The sequence below is a fragment of the Leptodactylus fuscus genome, chromosome 7, assembly GCF_031893055.1.
Source record: "Leptodactylus fuscus isolate aLepFus1 chromosome 7, aLepFus1.hap2, whole genome shotgun sequence".
In the NCBI taxonomy this organism is placed as follows: domain Eukaryota; kingdom Metazoa; phylum Chordata; class Amphibia; order Anura; family Leptodactylidae; genus Leptodactylus; species Leptodactylus fuscus.
The window spans coordinates 44,874,406-44,896,012 of NC_134271.1; positions in this window are offsets into that span (position 1 = coordinate 44,874,406).

Here is a 21,607-nt window from a genome sequence, read left to right on the forward strand (position 1 = left end):
GATGGTATACTGTGGGTACCAGTATAGGGGGATTTATACTGTGAGGGGGACAGTAAGATTGACATTATACTGTGTAGGGGCCAGAAAAGGGAACGCTATACTGTGTGGGGGCCAGTATAGTGGTGTTAGGGCCCCTTCACACGGAGTAAACGCGCCGCGCATTGTGGCGCGTTTACGGCGCGTGTACGCCGCGTTTTTTTACGGTGCGCAATTACGCCGCGTTAACGCCGCATTTGCGCGGCGTTAACGCGGCGTAATCGCGCACCGTAAAAAAACGCGACGTACACGCGCCGTAAACGCGCCACAATGCGCGGCGCGTTTACTCCGTGTGAAGGGGCCCCATATTGTGTAGGGACCTGTAATGGAGGTGCTATAATGTGGAGGGGGCACTAAAAGAAGAATTTATAGTGTGTGGAATACTTCTGTGTCAAATATGCAGGGGTGCAGCATAAGGAGCCTGACATTTTACAGGAAAAGATAGTTCAGCATGCTGTGCTATTGGGTCCAAATTTGTGACTGGCAAATGGAGGTGGTTCCAGTAAAGAGGGTGTGTGTCCTAAACATTTTGATTATGGGGGCATCAGACATAATTTTTCTTGTAGCCCCTAAAATCAGCAGTCTAGCAGTCACCTAGCATTGTGGAAAAATTAGTAATAATAATAATAATAATAATAATTATTATTATTATTATTATTATTATTATTATTATTATGGAAAAACCCATTGTGCCTATATAATGTCGCTTGTAATGTTCTGTCTCATAGCAGAAGAGCACAGACAAGCAGATGAAGGTAATTTTAGCAACATTTGGTTAATTGTTTAACATCCAATATCAGACGTCAGCTCTCTTAAAAAGAAAATCCTGGTATCACATTGGAATTCTTATGACATATCTGAAGTGGTGATGTCACTGTATAAACAATTACTGTCTGGAATAACTTCTATGATAGGAGGTTATTACTATATAAGGGATTTAGGACAGACATGTAGTGACTCATTACGTTGTCACCAGCCAATGCATATTAAAATGTACAAATGCATATGTCAACTGCTCCAATATAGACTGAATTGTTTTGTGTTGTGCAGTTTTTGCATCATGGGTTGACTATAGCAACATCTATCTGTATCTACTTAACTGTAGCTACCAGTGTCAGGCAGTTGCTGCCAAGGCAAAAGAAGATGATGGTTTGCATTTAAAGGGGCATGGATACATGTCGTAAACATTCTACTGACACCTCACAAAGCACTTGTCTGACCACACATAGAATATTGAGGGAGATCTACTGAGCAATGAGTGTAGTTTGTGCCAGGAAATGGTATAACATGCCTTGTGTCATGTTTATCAAGAGATTTAGATACTTTTTAGAAACTTGTAAAACTTGTACAAAAAAAGGGTTATGACTTGATAGAAAAGGTTTGGAATATTTCTTCATTAAATTTTTATTAAGTTTGCAAGAACAAAGTACAACAATGTCAAACTTGTAAAACAATATTGGAGGGAGGGAGGACCAAAAAAGAAAGGTATAGGAAGAGTAGTGTTTGGGAGACAGAACTTATGGTAAGTGGAAGTTGTACAGGGCAGTAAGGCTAACACAGGTGGATTGGAGTGGAGGGTTTAGATAGTGCCTGTCTTGTGATTTGAAAGAGGGAGTTGTAAAGGAGAACAGTGCAGTAGGGGAAGGAGAGTTAGGTTGAGGAAGTAGAGAAGCTAGACTGAAAGTCGGGGATTAGTAGAAGGTATTCCGGAGGATCCACAGTTTGTGGTGTGAGCTGTCGTTTAGTTTGAGTTCTGCTAGTCTTCCATACAGCAGATATGCAAAACCTCCTGTAACCATTAGAGATGACCGAGTAGTACTTGATCGAGTAGGTATTCGATTGAATACTACGGTATTCAAAATACTCGTACTCGATCGAGTACCACTCGCTGTTCGAATGTAAAAGTTCAATGCAGAACCAGCATTGATTGGCCGAATGCTATACAGTCGGCCAATCAACGCTGGTTCTTCTCCTACCTTTAGAAGTCTTCTCCGTGCAGCTTCCCTGCGGCGTCTTACGGCTCTTCATTCACTCTGCCCAGGCATCGGGCCTGGGCAGAGCCGACTGCGCATGTCCTCTTGTAGTGCCAGGCCTGGCAGAGTGAATTCAGAGCTGGAGGACGCCGCGGGGACGCTGCAAGGAGAAGACTTCTCGGAGGATCCAGCCCAACCCTCACTCGTGGACTAGGTAAGTATAATTTGATTGAACGTTGCCTACCCCTGAAACGAGCATTTTTCCCCCATAGACTATAATAGGGTTCGATATTCGATTCGAGTAGTCGAATATTGAGAGGCTACTCGAAACGAATATCGAACCTCGGACATTTTACTGTTCGCTCATCTCTAGTAACCATGTGTCAATGGAGTGGTGATCTGTCATCCTAGGGATGACAGATCTCCCTGCCACTAACAGGAATCCAATCAGATTGCACACTTGAGTCTTGATTGTACGAGGGAAGATAGAAAGCAGAAGGGGGGCCGGATCATCTGCCAACACCACTCTGGTGATAGTCTTGAGGTTGCCAACCCTGAGCTAGAAAGGGTGAAGAAAAAGACAATTCCACCAGATGTGTAGGATTGTGTCACAGTCACGTTGCATTTCCAACATTGGTCTGAGAATGAAGGGAAGATCTCATAGAGTACAGAGGGGACTCTGTACCAAAGAAAAATGATTTTAGAATTGGATTTCTGTGCCTTGTATGTAATGGAGAATTTATGGCAGAGTTGGAAAGCAAAAGTGTTACACATCTGGCGGAAAAGAAACCCCCAGCTCTCTCCCAGCCAGCCATTGTACGCTGGGAGATGGTCGTTTGTGGAATCGTGGGACAGATTATATATAACGGAAATGGGGTGGCCCATCATTGAGGAGAAGGTGCAGAAGTACTGAAATGGTGTGAGGGATCTATGGAGGTTATGTGATCTCTTAAGAGAAAGGTAAAGGTGTTGGAGTTGTGTATATTGCCAGTGTAAGCTAATAGTTCTGGATTCTGGGGGGTATCAGCTCTGAATAGGGGAACAGGGAGGATGGTGGGACTAAGAAATGCTGGAATTTGAGTGGTGGGTTCCTGGGGGAGAGGGAGAGGAATAAAGAGCGGAGAGCAGCCAGGAGTTTTTGGAATTTAATATGTGACACTGCAACAAAATTTTGGTGCACTTTTTTGCTGGAAAGGAAGCAAACTAATAAGTGATTTAAAATTAGACAAGACAATATAAGAATACGCCAGATTTATCCAACAGCATTAGACACGTTGATAAATCTAGCACAATTTAAGAATGGATAGTCTAAATTTGCACTGTCCAAAACGTAGACAATATTAATAAATTCCCCACTATGTACAGTTTTGAGCACCTGTGTATAAAAAAGGCATAACACAGTAACATCTGAAAATACGTGTTGTGTTATGTTCTATGTTGGTCTGAAGACAGGGCTAGACATGTATGTTATTTACTGGACTTCAATATAGCACCATTTATTCTTATAATGAAATCCCATACAGCCTGTTATTGATCATCTGAGTCCCCTGAAACACACTTTTGTTTGATATCTTTGGACTGTATATACTGCCTTGACTGTACTACCCTATGTAACACCTGACATTGCCTACAAAAGAGAAGAAAAAAAAATTGGTTTTATAAACAGGTTAACTCAAAGCTGGTCAAAGAATGACTACAATCACACCAGAATATAATAAAATAGTAAGTGGTTAGTAAATGAAAAGAAATAATACTTAGCTGTGGTTACAAATGATGCAATAGTTCATTGGATGTGGATTCCCTTTATATATCATGCACTGATATATACAGTACCTATGGTTCAATGACTTCTATAGATGCAAGGCACCTATTCTATGCTCCATGCTGCGGCTGCTTAGCACAATAACCCCTATTTATTTTGCTTATTTATTTTATTCTGCCGCGCTTTACAGGTATTGTCAGTCACTGTCCCATACAAGTCTCACAATCTACAATGTCTCAAAGAGATCCCAATGCAAACACATTATAGTGAACCTTTACTACAAAAACAAAACTTATATCCATTTACATAGCAAATATTTATATATCTCATTTTCATTCAGTTCACCCAGAAGTTCGCCATGTGTATGCAGAAAACATTAACCCTTTAGCTGGACTGTAAGTGGGTGATCACTATACACTCCCTAACACTAAGGAAAACAATATACAGACATCAGGGAACACACATTACACACAAGTAGTAACTTATACACCTCTGTGTTCCGACACCCTTCTATCTCGGAAATCCATGAACACTTAATTCCTTATCTCTGTATACACTGTACTCAGATTTTTGTCTATTAGCATAGTAACATCTATACTGTACTAGTTCACCTATTATATCTTTATAGCCTGCTCTTCATACCCAGGACTTTAAGGGGGCATTCCTCTACGTTTAGGAGAAAGACAAAGGGGGCTCTTTAAAAGCCTTAGGGTCCATTCACACAGAGTTTTTTGGCGCTGAATTTGACGCTGAATCTGTGTCAGAATCCATGTGGAAAAAAAGCCTCCCATTGACTTCAATGGGTTCCTAAAAACTTCTTGTTTGCTCAATGGGACAAGGAAGAAGGGGTGGAGGAGGCGAACAAGAAGAAGGTGGTGCTGGATAGTTTTCTCGCAGCACTGTGGACTGCCCCCAGTGCTGTGAGAAAGCTAATTAGCATATGGACAAAAAACAAGATATCTAATGAATGGCGATGCAGAGAAGACATCTGAAGGTAGGGGAACAATGGCCTTTCTTAAGGCTATTTCTACGTGGGTTTAACATCAAATGAAATTCTAATGAGATAATCCCTTTAATAAGTGCTAGAACAGCTTTTTGAGTATTGTCTCTATTATCTGTCTCTGGTATCCAAAGCTAGAGATAACTGTACAGTTTACAAAAAGCACCTGCATATGCTAGACTAAGCTGGAAGTGGAGGGAAGAGGAAACAGGAGGGCTGAAACCCTGAGATGGGAACATTCCTTTAAATGTGAAGGTGTTGATAGGGCTTTCTATTAGATAGTCCCCCTATAAAGGGTTAAAGGTGCCCAATATTTCAATAAGAGAATATTATATCATGCATGTTTTGATCATTCTATGTGCTGTCCTATTGTGTCATGCTGCATTTTACATCTGTAAGTCATGTAATGTGACATATTACCGCAAGTTGTTTTAGTGGAATAAAATATTCTGAATAAATTCTATGGCAAATTCTAACTAAGGAGTTAAAGAATACTATAGCGAGCAAGATTAAAGACTGAAACTTGCTCTCCAGTAGCTGTGAGGGTACAATCACTACAAATGCGTGTGCCCCATGAATGATTCATAGTCTATTTTCTTTTCTTCTTGAGCTCTTGTTTCACTGACTAATGAAATATAAATGGCAATGCTTGTGTCCAGATCTAAATATGACATGAGAGGCTTCATCTCAGCCCAGGCTATAGCAGTACAGCAACGTGTTCTGTGTGTCAAAAACTATTGAGAAATATTATGTGGTGGAATATTCCACTCGCTGTTATGAGATTGTTGGAAAAAAAACTAATCATTGTAATTAGGCAGAAGTTATTAATAAGAGTTTCTATTGCATTTTGAGTTTTGTAATAATCCTACTCAGTACATTTTTAATGGCCTGGTAATAAACAGTTCCCATACGGCTTGTTGACAGGCTTTCTGAGGCTCCTGCATGGTAGATCTGCCTAATCATGCATAGATATTTCGTTCTGTCTGTCTGTCATTGCACAACTTCTAGATAGATTTGCAGCCAAGGATTCTATGAAAGCTGAACAACAGCTCCTAGTGGTAGCTGTCAGGCATTTGTTGTCACCAACCATTCCAAAATGCAGATTAAGTAAATGGAATGAAGAAAACAATCCAAGGACCTGAATTATTCAGCCGATCAGTATGGAGATTTCTCCAGTAAAACAACCTGTACTACACACAGGCACCTCTCTATAATAGACTACACCATTACAAGTTCTGTACTGCTCTCTATCTGTATCTCGATCTGCTGGATTAAAGATGAGCAAATCACTTTGTAACGATTCGTAAGTTTTCCAAAAATATTAGATTTGCCTTGCTCCAAATTTTTAGGGTTCATCACCCACGATTCATTATATATCATTATAAGAGACCTCAGAGTATAATAATATAAATATAATATACTCATTCTCAGCACATTTGCCCCCAGATGCTGCAATTGGCCCTATAGATCCTGCACACTTGTAGGCTGCCGAAACTGTCCCAGCTGGTCCCATAAATTCAAGATGGTGATAAATCTGGTGATTAGGCAAGCCAAGGAAGTGCTGCAATCTTGCTGTGTGTGGGCAAGCATTAACCAATTGGAAGCCATGCCATGAGAGGCAACACATACACATATTTCTGAGCTGTTAGCGTCCCTTGTATTACTACTAGAGGTGACCAACAGTTGTATGTGATGGCTCCCTAGATCATCACACCAGAAGTTGGGGCAGTCTGTCACTCTGCAGGAAAGGTGGATCTGAAGTGCTCACCACAAAGGCTCCATACTTGAACCAGTCATTGCTGGATCCCAAACAGAACTGGATGTATTGATAAAGACAATACAGTTCTAGTTTTTAGCAGCCAAGTTTCTCATTTGTGACACCACTTCGAACACAGCAGTGTCAGTGACTTCCGGCCAATGGCAGGACATGTATTGGGTGTTGTCACACCAAATTTCCTTCTGCTAGGTGCCTGGAAATAGTGCGGCCAGAGTCAGGGGTGTGTAATGAAAGTGCCACCTAAGTCACGGAGACTTGAGTACAATTGAGCAAGGGACTAGAACTGGAACTAGAACTCCTACATACGGGTAACATGTCATCCAACATATATACCGTATCAGCACACTCACTGTTTATCATGAGTACGTTCTCTGCACCATGAAAGACCTCTGTTTTATGGTGTTTACCATCTTCAGAATAGTCTTCATCCATACACTTCACACTCTTCTTTTTAGTAATGCTTGTTACCACTAGCAACCTGATTCATCATCTCATATACAATATCTGTGGCTTGGATTATAACCTTAAGCTCCTTCTCTGGTTTAAAGTGTTCGGTAAAACACATCCTCTACAGGGTTATAAACAGCAACTCTCACTCTCCGAACTCACAATTTCCAATGCTAACACTGCCTCAGGCAAAGGGTATCAGTGTCACACTGATGTTCCTTGAACCAACAGATAAAATGGTTCTGGGGGCCCACCCTCCAAGAACTCCTTGGAAATAGACCATGGTGCCCTTCAATTTTGGATGTCTCCTGCTAGACCATTATTGAGCCTGGGTCCACTGCCGTGTGCAGCTCTAAAGACTGAATGAGCAATGAAACTGTCATGATAGTAACCAGAACTACTGTAGGTCCTTTATGATGTCATAGTTGTAACTGCCAGGGAGCTTCATTGCGACACACACAGTGTTCCAGCTAGCATATTAACCTTGCCATTTTCTGGGGGTTGCCATCTTGGGAACAGCAAGAGGGAAAAAACAGCATACAAAATTAAAAATAAGCAGACAAAAGTGGTGCTGACATCAGGGGCAACACAGTGGCTCAGTGGTTATCACTGTAGCCTTGCAGCACTGGAGTCCTGGGTCTGAATCCTGCCAGGAACAACATCTGCAAAGAGTTTGTACAGTGTTGGCCAAAAGTATTGGCACCCCTGCAATTCTGTCAGATAATACTCAGTTTCTTCCAGAAAATGATTGCAAGCACAAATTCTTTGGTATTAATATCTTCATTTATTTTGCACAAAAGAGACACAAAAGAGAATGAAAAAAAAGTCAAATCATTGATCATTTTACACAAAACTCCAAAAAAGGGCCGGACAAAAGTATTGGCACCCTCAGCCTAATACTTGGTAGCACAACCTTTAGACAAAATAACTGCAAACAAACGCTTCCGGTAGCCATCAATGAGTTTCTTACAATGCTCTGCTGGAATTTTAGACCATTCTTCTTTGGCAAACTGCTCCAGGTCCCTGAGATGTGAAGGGGGCCTTCTCCAAACTGCCATTTTGAGATCTCTCCACAGGTGTTCTATGGGATTCAGGTCTGGACTCATTGCTGGCCACTTTAGAAGTCTCCACTGCTTTCTCTCAAACCATTTTCTAGTGCTTTTTGAAGTGTGTTTTGAGTCATTGTCCTGCTGGAAGACCCATGACCTCTGAGGGAGACCCAGCTTTCTCACACTGGGCCCTACATTATGCTGCAAAATTTGTTGGTAGTCTTCAGACTTCATAATGCCATGCACACGGTCAAGCAGTCCAGTGCCAGAGGCAGCAAAGCAACCCCAAAACATCAGGGAACCTCCGCCATGTTTGACTGTAGGGACCATGTTCTTTTCTTTGAAGGCCTCTTTTTTTTTTCCTGTAAACTCTATGTTGATGCCTTTTCCCAAAAAGCTCTACTTTTGTCTCATCTGACCAGAGAACATTCTTCCAAAACGTTTTTGGCTTTCTCAGGTAAGTTTTGGCAAACTCCAGCCTGGCTTTTTTATGTCTCTGGGTAAGAAGTGGGGTCTTCCTGGGTATCCTACCATACAGTCCCTTTTCATTCAGATTCCGACGGACAGTACGGGTTGACACTGCTGTACCCTCAGACTGCAGGGCAGCTTGAACTTGTTTGGATGTTAGTCGAGGTTCGTTATCCATCATCCGCACAATCTTGCGTTGAAATCTCTCGTCAATTTTTCTTTTCCGTTTACATCTAGGGAGGTTAGCCACAGTGCCATGGGCTTTAAACTTCTTGATGACACTGCGCACAGTAGACACAGGAACATTCAGGTCTTTGGAGATGGACTTGTAGCCTTGAGATTGCTCATACTTCCTCAAAATTTTGCTTCTCAAGTCCTCAGACAGTTCTTTGGTCTTCTTTCTTTTCTCCATGCTCAATGTGGTACACACAAGGACACAGGACAGAGGTTGAGTCAACTTTAATCCATTTCAACTGGCTGCAAGTGTGATTTAGTTACTGCCACCACCTGTTAGGTGCCTCAGGTAAGTAACAGGTGCTGTTAATTACACAAATTAGAGAAGCATCACATGATTTTTCAAACAGTGCCAATACTTTTGTCCACCCCCTTTTTTATGTTTGGTGTGGAATTATATCCAATTTGGCTTTTTGACAATTCTTTTTGTGGTTTTCCATTGAAGACAAATTAAATGAATATAATAATTCCAAAGAATTTGTGATTGCAATCATTTTCTGGAAGCAAATGAGTATTATCTGACGGAATTGCAGGGGTGCCAATACTTTTGGCCAACACTGTATGTTCTCCCCGTGTTTGCATGGATTTCCTCTCATTCTACAAAAGACATACTTAAATGAAAAAAAAAAATGTACATTGTGATCCCTATATGGGGCTCACAATCTGCATTTAAAACTAAAAAAAAAAGTGGTGCTGACATCTTCCACAATATTTAACACTTTTTTCTTTGTCTTTTCATAAACCTGAGTTTAAATTAACTTTTAGGATCTGGTGTTTAACTTGAGAGGTTCTCCAAAAATGTTGCAGAAATGAAATACTAAATATGACAAGTTATTGTAAAATTAAAGAGAATGGCATAAGGGAGTATGTGGGATCCAAATGCACTTTAAGCTTGCATGCCTGATCAACGGCTCCAGATAGATTATTGTGCTGTTCACAAACCTCCTAATCCAATATATTAGTGATACCATTTACTAGATTAAGGCTGAAACCCCACGTTGTAAAAATGCTGTGTTTTACATTACCTGCAAAGTGAATGGGATTCTGGCTAATCCCAATCACATATTGCAGAAAAAAATCTGCAGCAGAAATGCTGGTGTTTTTTTCTGTATAGGTATAATAAGGGCAGAAAGTCCAAAGAGGAAAACTCTGGGAAAATTCATTGAAAAACGCTGTGCGTTTTTTTGCTGCGTTTCGCTACATGGGACCTTAGTCTAAGAGAAGCAAAAGTGCAAGAAGCAAGTGACCTAGTTCCTCTCCCTACACGGTGTGTTGACGTTGCAGTCACCCTTCACTAATGCCATCTTTTGTTTCAACTATGAGGAAAGCGCTCACTATGTCCTTTGGAAATCTATTTCTGTGGCAAACATAAAGATCCTAATGACTGTTTTGCCAAGAAAATTCTGTTACTTTTATTGGAGGACTTTGGACAATCCTGTTCTTTACTTCTGGACTATTATCTCACTGTTATTCCACTTTTTCTATTGGATGATCACTACAATGGCAGTTTAGTCTGTCCAAGTATTGTCAGTGCCACCATATTCCTTTGACATGCCAGTACACAGATGCCAGCTGTCTGGATACATGATATGGTAATATCTGATCCTCTGATTTATTACACCCTCCACCAGACCCTGTTATATTACACCATGACTGTGATACTGTAGACAGCTCTGTTGTGTTATACAACACTCCAATGTGAGGATTACTATGTAAATGAAAGTGAAAGAATGCACAGCAGCTTCAGTTTCATTTGCAGAACACTCCCATGGGAATGTTGTATAACACAGACCTGGCGCCTGTCTACGGTATTATAGTTCTGCCATACCATCATCATGTTGTGCAATGCTGTCACCTGTGCCCCAGATTTCTCACTCAGGCATATGCAGTGCTGTGGATATAGCAGACCTACATGAGCAGGGTATAGTATTTTGTCTTGTTCTCAGGCAGCCACCAGCACTCACTGGGACAGTTTCATTAGTACTATCTTAAAATTTGTATAAAGTTAGCCTTTATTCACATGAAAAATGGATGAACTGTGAAAATAGCCTAAAATAGGACATGTCAGTTAAACGGTTGTGTAAATAGGTTCATAGGCTTGAATTGAATTTAAAGAGGACCTTTCACGTCCTCAGGCACATGCAGCATTGACACTGAGCAGTGAGAAACGCAACCCAGTACTAGTCTATGGACAAGTACTGTCAGGAGTGGGGAGAGGGGGAACGTTCCTCAACGCTCAAGTGTCATCGCTGGGCGGTAAGGAACACCCCCTCTCACAGTACAGCGCAATAGACGCTACTCTGAGGAGGTTCCTGACTGTCAGAAACACCCTTCTGACATTGAAGAGATATGATAATGGCACCAATAGTTCTTCAGCGGGGGGCACAGAATGGGAAAGCCGATAGTGCGCTAAATGCAGCGTATTACACCGCATGCGCCTGAGTCATTAAAAAACATGATTTTGATCTTTTTCCTCCAGGGGTCAATAGGACTTTACTCCTAGTAGTACTCAACTACTTTTAGTAAAGGTTCACTGACTGGGGTCTTCCATCAGGTGAGGGTCCAAGCTAAATATGTCCAGTATTTACTGTATTTTTTGGATGATAAGAAGAATGTGACTATTAGGAGGCATTCACACTACCGCCATTGTTCGACCAGGGGTATCCGTCCTAAATCTCCAAGAAACTGGACATGGGACGGCTTGCCGGCGGTCAGCTTTAAAACCGATTCATTTGAATGGGTTTTTAAAGGTAACCGCTGGTGTCTGTATGCCGTCTCTCTGCCTGGAAACCTTTTTTTTTTTTTTTTTTTTGCGCAGACACAAAATCCTGCATGTACAACTTTGTATCCGTACCAATGAATGTGTTTTAAAGCTGACCGCCAGGAAGCCATTCCTTATGCAATTTCCCGGGGATTTAGGACAGACAGCGGTGGTAGTGTGATGTAACCCTTAAGATGTACCACAGATTTAGACCTTAAAAATTTGGAAAAAATATTTGATGTTTTGAACTACAAAAGCTTAAACTGGTGAAGTCTAAAACCCGAAAATTTTTCACCATCCATGAACTATTTATGTACTGGGTTCTTTTCAGACCCCAGGGTATGATGATTGGAGGCCCAGGATAGGTGATCAAACATAAAAAAAGTCTTATGTGCCACTCCTGGGCTGGGCATGACTCCCCTGCTATCTTCAGGCTTCATCAATGACCTCAAAGAGGTCACGTGGGTCTCAATGTCATACTTCTCAGCTTCTGATTTAAAATGCCCAAAAAATATCAGTTTGACTTGCCCATTCAGCCTCAGTATCCCTGGAATATAATAGACTTACATTTGCAGACTTTGTGTCTCTCTGTCTTTACTCAAATCATAATAAGATTGTCCTGACCAAACCATAGGTATATATTAGACCTGACACAATCAACAGAGGCAGGAACCTGGAAACACCCTGAAGGATCAAAGTAGGAAAAACCATCCCAATGTCAAACAACTTCCAATGAAACAAGCATTTGGCATTAAGTTAAAGAGGACTAGAGATGAGCGAACAGTGTTCTATCGAACACATGTTCGATCGGATATCAGGGTGTTCGCCATGTTCGAATCGAATCGAACACCACGTGGTAAAGTGCGCCAAAATTCGATTCCCCTCCCACCTTCCCTGGCGCCTTTTTTGCACCAATAACAGCGCAGGGGAGGTGGGACAGGAACTACGACACTGGGGGCATTGAAAAAAATTGGAAAAAGTCATTGGCTGCCGAAATCAGGTGACCTCCATTTTAGACGAATAGTGGATTTCAAATCCGGGTCATATGAGAATGTGAACTTTGTGACTATGAGACAGGGATAGCTGTACAGGCAGGGATAGCTAGGGATAACCTTTATTTAGGGGGGAATGTTATTAAAAATAACTTTTTGGGGCTCTATCAGGTGTGTAATTGTGATTTTTGTGAGATAAACTTTTTCCCATAGGGATGCATTGGCCAGCGCTGATTGGCCGAATTCCGTACTCTGGCCAATCAGTGCTGGCCAATGCATTCTATTAGCTTGATGAAGCAGAGTGTGCACAAGGGTTCAAGCGCACCCTCGGCTCTGATGTAGCAGAGCCGAGGCTGCACAAGGGTTCAAGCGCACCCTTAGCTCTGATGCTAAGCACACACATTCAGCACTGCTTCATCACGCCAATACAATGCATTAGCCAGTGCTGATTGGCCAGAGTACGGAATTCGGCCAATCAGCGCTGGCTCTGCTGGAGGAGGCGGAGTCTAAGGTCGGACCTGAATGGAGACTGGTGTGGAGCGATCTTAGACTCCGCCTCCTCCAGCAGAGCCAGCGCTGATTGGTCGAGTTCCGTACTCTGGCCAATCAGCGCTGGCCAATGCATTCTATTAGCCCGATGAAGTAGAGCTGAATGTGTGTGCTTAGCACACACATTCAGCTCTACTTCATCAGGCTAATAGAATACATTGGCCAATCAGCGCTGGCCAATGCATTCTATTAGCTTGATGAAGCAGAGTGTGCACAAGGGTTCAAGCGCACCCTCGGCTCTGATGTAGCAGAGCCGAGGCTGCACAAGGGTTCAAGTGCACCCTCGGCTCTCCTACATCAGAGCCGAGGGTGCGCTTGAACCCTTGTGCAGCCTCGGCTCTGCTACATCAGAGCCGAGGGTGCGCTTGAACCCTTGTGCACACTCTGCTTCATCAAGCTAATAGAATGCATTGGCCAGCACTGATTGGCCAGAGTACGGAATTCGGCCAATCAGCGCTGGCCAATGCATTCTATTAGCCCGATGAAGTAGAGCTGAATGTGTGTGCTAAGCACACACATTCAGCACTGCTTCATCACGCCAATACAATGCATTAGCCAGTGCTGATTGGCCAGAGTACGGAATTCGGCCAATCAGCGCTGGCTCTGCTGGAGGAGGCGGAGTCTAAGATCGCTCCACACCAGTCTCCATTCAGGTCCGACCTTAGACTCCGCCTCCTCCAGCAGAGCCAGCGCTGATTGGCCGAATTCCGTACTCTGGCCAATCAGCACTGGCTAATGCATTGTATTGGCTTGATGAAGCAGTGCTGAATGTGTGTGCTTAGCACACACATTCAGCTCTACTTCATCGGGCTAATAGAATGCATTGGCCAGCGCTGATTGGCCGAATTCTGTACTCTGGCCAATCAGCACTGGCTAATGCATTGTATTGGCTTGATGAAGCAGTGCTGAATGTGTGTGCTTAGCACACACATTCAGCTCTACTTCATCGGGCTAATAGAATGCATTGGCCAATCAGCGCTGGCCAATGCATTCTATTAGCGTGAACTGAGTTTGCACAGGGGTTCTAGTGCACCCTCGGCTCTGCTACATCAGATTGCTACATCTGATGTAGCAGTGCCGAGTGTGCATCAGATGTGTAGTTGAGCAAAACTGACTCAGCACTGCTAAGTCTGCATTCGCATAGGAATGCATTGGCCAGCCTTCGGCCAATCAGCGCTGGCTCTGCCGGAGGAGGCGGAGTCTAAGGTCGGACCTGAATGGAGACTGGTGTGGAGCTATCTTAGACTCCGCCTCCTCCAGCAGAGCCAGCGCTGATTGGTCGAGTTCCGTACTCTGGCCAATCAGCACTGGCCAATGCATTTCTATGGGGAAAAGTTAGCTTGCGAAAATCGCAAACTGACAGGGATTTCCATGAAATAAAGTGACTTTTATGCCCCCAGACATGCTTCCCCTGCTGTCCCAGTGTCATTCCAGGGTGTTGGTATCATTTCCTGGGGTGTCATAGTGGACTTGGTGACCCTCCAGACACGAATTTGGGTTTCCCCCTTAACGAGTTTATGTTCCCCATAGACTATAATGGGGTTCGAAACCCATTCGAACACTCGAACAGTGAGCGGCTGTTCGAATCGAATTTCGAACCTCGAACATTTTAGTGTTCGCTCATCTCTAAAGAGGACCTTTCACCATCTGGGGCACTTGTGGTTTAATACTTCGTCAGAAAGCCGACAGTATGCTGAACCGATACCGGTACCGCAGCTCTTCACTGTCAGAAAGGTGTTTCTTACAGTCAGTCAGGAACGCCCTTCCTCACAGTAGCGCCTATAGCACTGTACTGTGAGAGCGGTGAGGAACGCGCCCCCCCACTCCTGATAATACTCATCCACAGACTAGTACTGGGGGGGGTGCGTTCCTCATCGTCATCGCTGGGCAGTAAGCAAGCCCCCTTTCACAGTACAGCGCTATAGATCCTACTGTGAGGAAACGCACAACTGACAATGAAGAGCTACGGTAACGACACTGATAGCTTTTCACCGGGGGCACAGAAACGGAAAGCAGATAGTGCGCTGAATTCAAATAAAACCAGGAATAGCCAAAACATTGTGAGAAACAAAGCATTGACACAATAGTGATTTCCACTTTAAAATAGACCATAAGGAAGCTTTCCTATGGAATACAAAATTTTGGTTATCAATTGGAATAGTGACAGCCACATCCCGACTACCTACATCAGTCCATTGACTACGAATCAGCCTTTCACAGCAGCTCATTTTATGACCATAAATATGGGATATCATCTAAAATGATCATGTCTAATTTTATGACCTTCACCAAATAAAGAAGGACCATGCTAGAGTACAGGAATATGATTTATCTTAGTTTACGGTGTACAAAACATCAGCTACAACATGGAAATAACCAAGAATGGAACAGAAGCAGCTCTTACTGATAACAGCAAAGCAGGCACAAATGCACACAGCTTTTTATTGTTGCAGGTTTTGTTATCTTTTTATTTATTTATTTATTTATTTATGCAGTTTCCCGGGGATTTAGGACAGACAACGGTGGTAGTGTGATGTAACCCTTAAGATGTACCACAGATTTACACCTTACGGTGTACAAATCATCAGCTACAACATGGAATTAACTAAGAATGGAACAGAAGCAGCTCTTAGGGGGCGTTCACACTACCGTCGGTGTCCGACATGTAGTGTCCGCTCCTAGTGTCCGCTCAAAATCTGTCACGGACACTAGGAGCGGACACTAGATGTGTCCGTGACACCTGTCATTCACTTGAATGGGCATCGGGTGCGTTCTTTTGCACTCCGTGCCCGTCCTTCCCTGTCCGCAAGAGAAGATGTCCGACTTCTCAAGCGGACAGAAAAACCCTGCATGCAGGGTTCCTCTGTCCGCTTGAGAAGTCGGACATCTTCTCTTGCGGACAGGGAAGGACGGGCACGGAGTGCAAAAGAACGCACCCAATGCCCATTCAAGTGAATGACAGGTGTCACGGACACATCTAGTGTCCGCTCCTAGTGTCCGTGACAGATTTTGAGCGGACACTAGGAGCGGACACTACATGTCGGACACCGACGGTAGTGTGAACGCTCCCTTACTGATAACAGCAAAGCAGGCACAAATGCACACAGCTTTTTATTGTTGCAGGTTTTGTTATGTTTTTATTTATTTATTTATTTATTTTTTAAGCAAAAGCCAGAAGTGAATTGAGCAAATGGTAGGAGCTTTCTATACACAACAAAAAAAAAAACAAAACAAAGTAGCTTTTTGTAATGTGGGGCCTTAGCCTAAGACCAGGTTCACCCACAGAGGGCCATTGCAGAAATCCAAAAGAATAAGGACATTGTAATAAGCTCTGCTGATAAAGTGGGGTAGGTGTTAATTATGAAACTTAATGACAACTGTCATAAAGATGCCATTCAAATTTTATCTTATGAAAAATATTACATTAGAAACCAGGAAGATCCATTCCTAGAGCTAGAGGAAAAACTAGGACTCTTATTTAATGAGGCTTTTCAGGACTTATCAAAAATGAGAGAGCCTTTCTAATAATGTCATTCCCCTGCCAGCCCTGCTACTACCACCTCTCAAACATCCACAAGAATGACACTCATCCACCCAGGCTCCCTATTTTCTCAGTGAGACAACAAGTAACCTACTTTGGATTTGGACCTGTACCTACAGGATGACATAAAGCAATTATCCAGATACTTGAGAGATTCCAATCAGCATATTCAAGTTCTCATAGACGTAACATGGGAAGATGTTTATCTCTTCTTCACCATGGATTTTGCTTCTTCATATAGCAATATTGATCTCAGTATTGGATTGGATTGCACTATTTGCTATCTACAGACAGATGAGAAGATTCCAGATAATCAATATACATTTCTTCTGAAAGCACTTGAGCTTATTCTCAGTAACAACGTTTTCACATATGTTTGTGCAGCCTACCACCGATGTAAGGTAACCTCTATAGCCATGAAGGTCACTCTGTAGAAGAGGTCAAACACCTTGTAAATATAGTTAACTGTAATGATTGGGGCATTACTCAGAAGCCAGACAGAAAATCAGTACCTAGATTTCCTTATCAGCAATCGGAACAATCACATGATCACGTCCACCTTTTTTGGTTTAAAGGTGGACTGTGATAGTTATTTTGTTTACACCTTTGGTCACTATATGAAATGGAAGTGCAATACTCTGTACAGCCAGTACAAAAGGATACAGAAAACTGTACAATGGCCACAACTTATAGGAAACAAGCCACAATACTACAGAAATGGCTACAGGAAAAAGGGCATCCTGCAGAACTCCGCCACGTCTTAGAGAGCAAATGCCTTAGAACACAAAAAATAAGCCTAACAACACACACATGTGCAGATCCTTATGTAAATGCTATTTACCTATGAAACCTACAATATAATATAGAAGAGCCCAGGGGTCAGGGGTTGCAAACTAGGCAATCGCCCAAGGCCCTGATCCCCAAATGGGTCCCAGGATCCCGTGCACTAGGCTTCAATCCTGGTGGGGTGATGATGTCACTGCATTGCTCTACCTGTGCCGGACTAACAGGGAGAGAGTTCAGCTGCCCCACTCATTGGGGGTTTGTTGCAAAGCGAACAAAAGATTTATTGTTTTATAAAAAGCAAAAATGAAGCTATTAATGGGGCTATTATAAGTGAATAATTATCATATATTAGAGGAGCCATTACAAGGAGAGTCATTATTTATAAGTGAGGAGCCATTTTAAATGACTGGAGCTATTATAAGGGGGAATTATTATATATATATGGGAGGATTATTATTTATAAACAGGGACTATTATTTATAAGCAGGGACTATTATTAATAAGGGAAAATATTATTTATTAGCAGAGGTTATTATTAAGTAAGGGGGCATTATTAATTATAAGCAGTGATTACTATTTATAAGAGAGCATTGTTATTTATAAACAGGGATTATTATTTATAACAAGAGCTATAAGCACAGACTATTGTTGATATTATTATATACTCGCAGGAACACCTGGCTTTGCACGGGTATATTAAATTTTTTGTTTGCATAAGCATCACGTGATCATGTGTATCTCAGCATGGATATCATTGAAAAACCTGCCGTCAGTTGTTACGTGGAGTAAGGCTCTGCTGCATCTCTACATACACACCTCTCTACATATGCACAACATACCCACCTCTACTACATGTATGCAAACCTAGCTCTGCTACACCTCTGCATACCCAGCTCTGATACATCTTTTGCATACACACTACATACCCACCTCTGCTACAACTCTTCATAGGCACAGAATACCCAGCTCTGCTACATCTCTACATATGCACAACATATCCAGCTTTGCCACATCTATACATACCTAGCTCTGATACATCTATACATACGCACAGCATACCACCTCTGCTACAAATCTGCATAGGCACAGCATACTCAGCCCTGCTACATCTCTGCATAGGCACAGGACTATTGTTCATGAGGGAGCATTATTTTTTATAGTAGGGACTTTTATTTATAAGGGGGCATTGTTATTATTTATAAGCAGGGACTATTATTTATAAGGGGGTATTATTATTATTATTATTTATACGCAGGGACTATTATTTATAAGAGGGCATTGCTATTTATAAGCAAGGACTATTATTGATAAGGAAGCATTATTATTTATACACAGGGGCTATTATTTATAAGGGGCATTGTTATTCATGAGCAGTGGCTATTATTTCTAAGGGGAATACTACGATATTTATAAGGTGACTGTTACAGGTAAGAGGCACTATTATTTATAGCAGAATTATTATTTATAAGGATGCACTCTAATAAATGATGAGGGGTGCAAAAATCTATTAGGTGTCTCAAAGTGGTAATTTTTATTGTGTGTGAGCAGACATGCTGGGTGGGGATGAATGCTCTCATGGTTATCTGCGGCTTTGCTGGCAGGACTATCAGATCAGGTTATTGCATTTCGCTGATAGGTGTTTATTATGTAGCTGGGCCTCTACTTACACTTTGGGGTCTGAAGAATAATATCACTTCTGATTTGTGCCAAATAAGTTCGGCCTAAAATGAAACATGCAGGCAAACCCCCGAAAGTACATCAGAACAAATCTTGTGAGGCTCACTGATCTCTCCCCTGCCTCCACTCCCTCGCTTTTATACAAGTCATCAGCATATGGAATAAAACATCTTTTTCCACAAATTGAATCAATGCTAGGCCATAAGATAGGGATAGATAGATACACTCTCCAGCTGCTTTATAAGGTACTGGTGCTGGTTTGGGGCGAAAATTCCTGCTAAAAGGTTCCCTTTAAACTTTCTTTGTATAGAAGTTGTAAGAAGTAATAAATGTTGCGCTAGTTACGGGAAAGAACGAATTCATGGAAAAGCAGAACTGTATGTCTATGTATTAGAAAAGAGGCAATGAAACAGAATAAAGATAATAAGACTTCCGTGGCACATGTTCAATTTACAGCAAGCAGAACAATGTGCACTGTGTGTTTCCAAATATACCATTGTATGTGGGTGTGTATGTCATGCATAGAGCTGGAAACAGAACAGTCCAAACACTATTATCTTTCACAATTGTCTGTGGTCATAACATTTTTCAAAATTTATTTGAAAACATTTTTAAAACTTTATAGTTTGCCTGATTTATTTATGTTCCTAGCTGTAAGACTGATACATGTAAGGATAAGGCCCCAAGTAACCAAGCATATCTAAAAAAGATGAAGAAAAAAAATCTTTTTTTTTCTGCAGCATCTTCCATTGAGTTTTTTTCTTTCCTCCACATTTAATATTAACATGTTGCATTTTTCAAAGATCCATGTGTGTATGAAAATGCAGTTTTTTTTCCCCCTGAAACCTGTGGATGAGATTAAGGCTAAGGCCCCACGGGCCAGAAACGCAGTGCTAAAACACTGCGGGAACAACCGCAGCGGGAACACATCACGGTTCTTCCCGTAGTGCTTTGAACAGAAAGTTCACAGAGTTTTCCTCCACAGACTTTCTGTTACCATTATATCTACAGGAAAGCCACTAGCGGTTTCATAGATATAATTGAAATGCTTCGATTTCTGAAACCGCACCATTTTTGGAAATCGCAACATGTGCGCACTGCGTTTTTTCCCGCAAAGTGGGCATGGGTTTTGCATGAATCCCATCCACTTTGCAGATACTGTAAAACACCGCAATTTTTCTTGCAGTGTTTCCACCATGGGCAAATTGCGGCATTTCACTGGTACTGGTACTGTAGAACACAGAATTTTTTTTCCCACTGTGTTTTTGCATTGTGGGGCCTTAGCTTAAAGGGGCTCTCCATGCTAAAAATATTGATGATCTATCCTAAGGTAGAGTCATAAATAACAGGCCATTGGGGTCCAATACCTGGTACTACCAATATGCATATGACGCAGAGAGTTTAGTATGAAGCAGTTTAGAACCGCCCCAAGAAAATCCCATCCATATATTGCAGAAAAATATCCACAATGGAAATTCTGCAATTTCCAAAACCATCACGTTTTGGGAAATAACAGCATGTCAGTTATACCTACGAAAATGCTGGTGGTTTGCAAATTAGTATAATTGAAGCAGAAAGTCCACAGACAACTCTGGACTTTCTGTGAAAAGCACTGCAGGAAAAACTGCAATGCGTTTTTGATGCATTTTGTGGAGCTTTAGCTTGTGGAGCTTTAGCTTTAGCTTCAGTTCTATGTCACAATATGTATATTTGTGCATAATGTCTATATGTATGCATATTATGTACTAGTATGTGTGTGTGTGTTTTATATATTGTGGAAAAGGTAACTCGGTATTAGCAATGATGCTTACCTAACCAGTCAGAGACAGGGACACAATATCTGGTGCAAACAGGTGTTTTTGAAAAAAGGCAAAATAAATAATCCTTCTTTTCAGGTACAAACGTCAAACAAAAAACCTGCTTGTCCGAGCACTAACTAAACAGGATAAGGCTAACTATACGTGTTTACTACCAGCCACATGAACAAACAAATATCACACTTAGGTCTCACCAGTCTCCTAGTATTTCAGGACAGACCCAGGCGCCTCCTCTCGCTCCCAGGATCTGTCCTGAAGTGTAGGCTTTGCAGCCTTTTATGGCCCAGTAATGAGCCCAGGACCCACACCTGGGCTGAGGCCTACTCAAGACCTGCTCTGGACCATATATAGGTCAGAAATCTGGAGGAAATATACTGTGACTCCAGCACTCTGCCTGTCACCTTCTCACAATATCTACATTTATATGCAGTGATTACCATAAGGGGGGCAAATGCATGTCTTGCACAGAGGCCCTTTGCTGTCAGTGTCTGCTCCTGCTATGCACAGTGACATATATTGTGTATCAACTGCTTGGTATTACAGCCATTGACTTGATTGGACCTGAGCTACTTCTGTACCATGTGGTGCTAGAACGAGGGCGCAGCATTGGTGAGCATTGTGGCCTCTTTAAATAGCTGACGAACAGGGGTCATCACCATTTATTTTGATCTGATATTGATGATACGCTATTAATATTTAGTCCTGGAAAGCCACTATAGGCTATGGCCCCATGTAGTG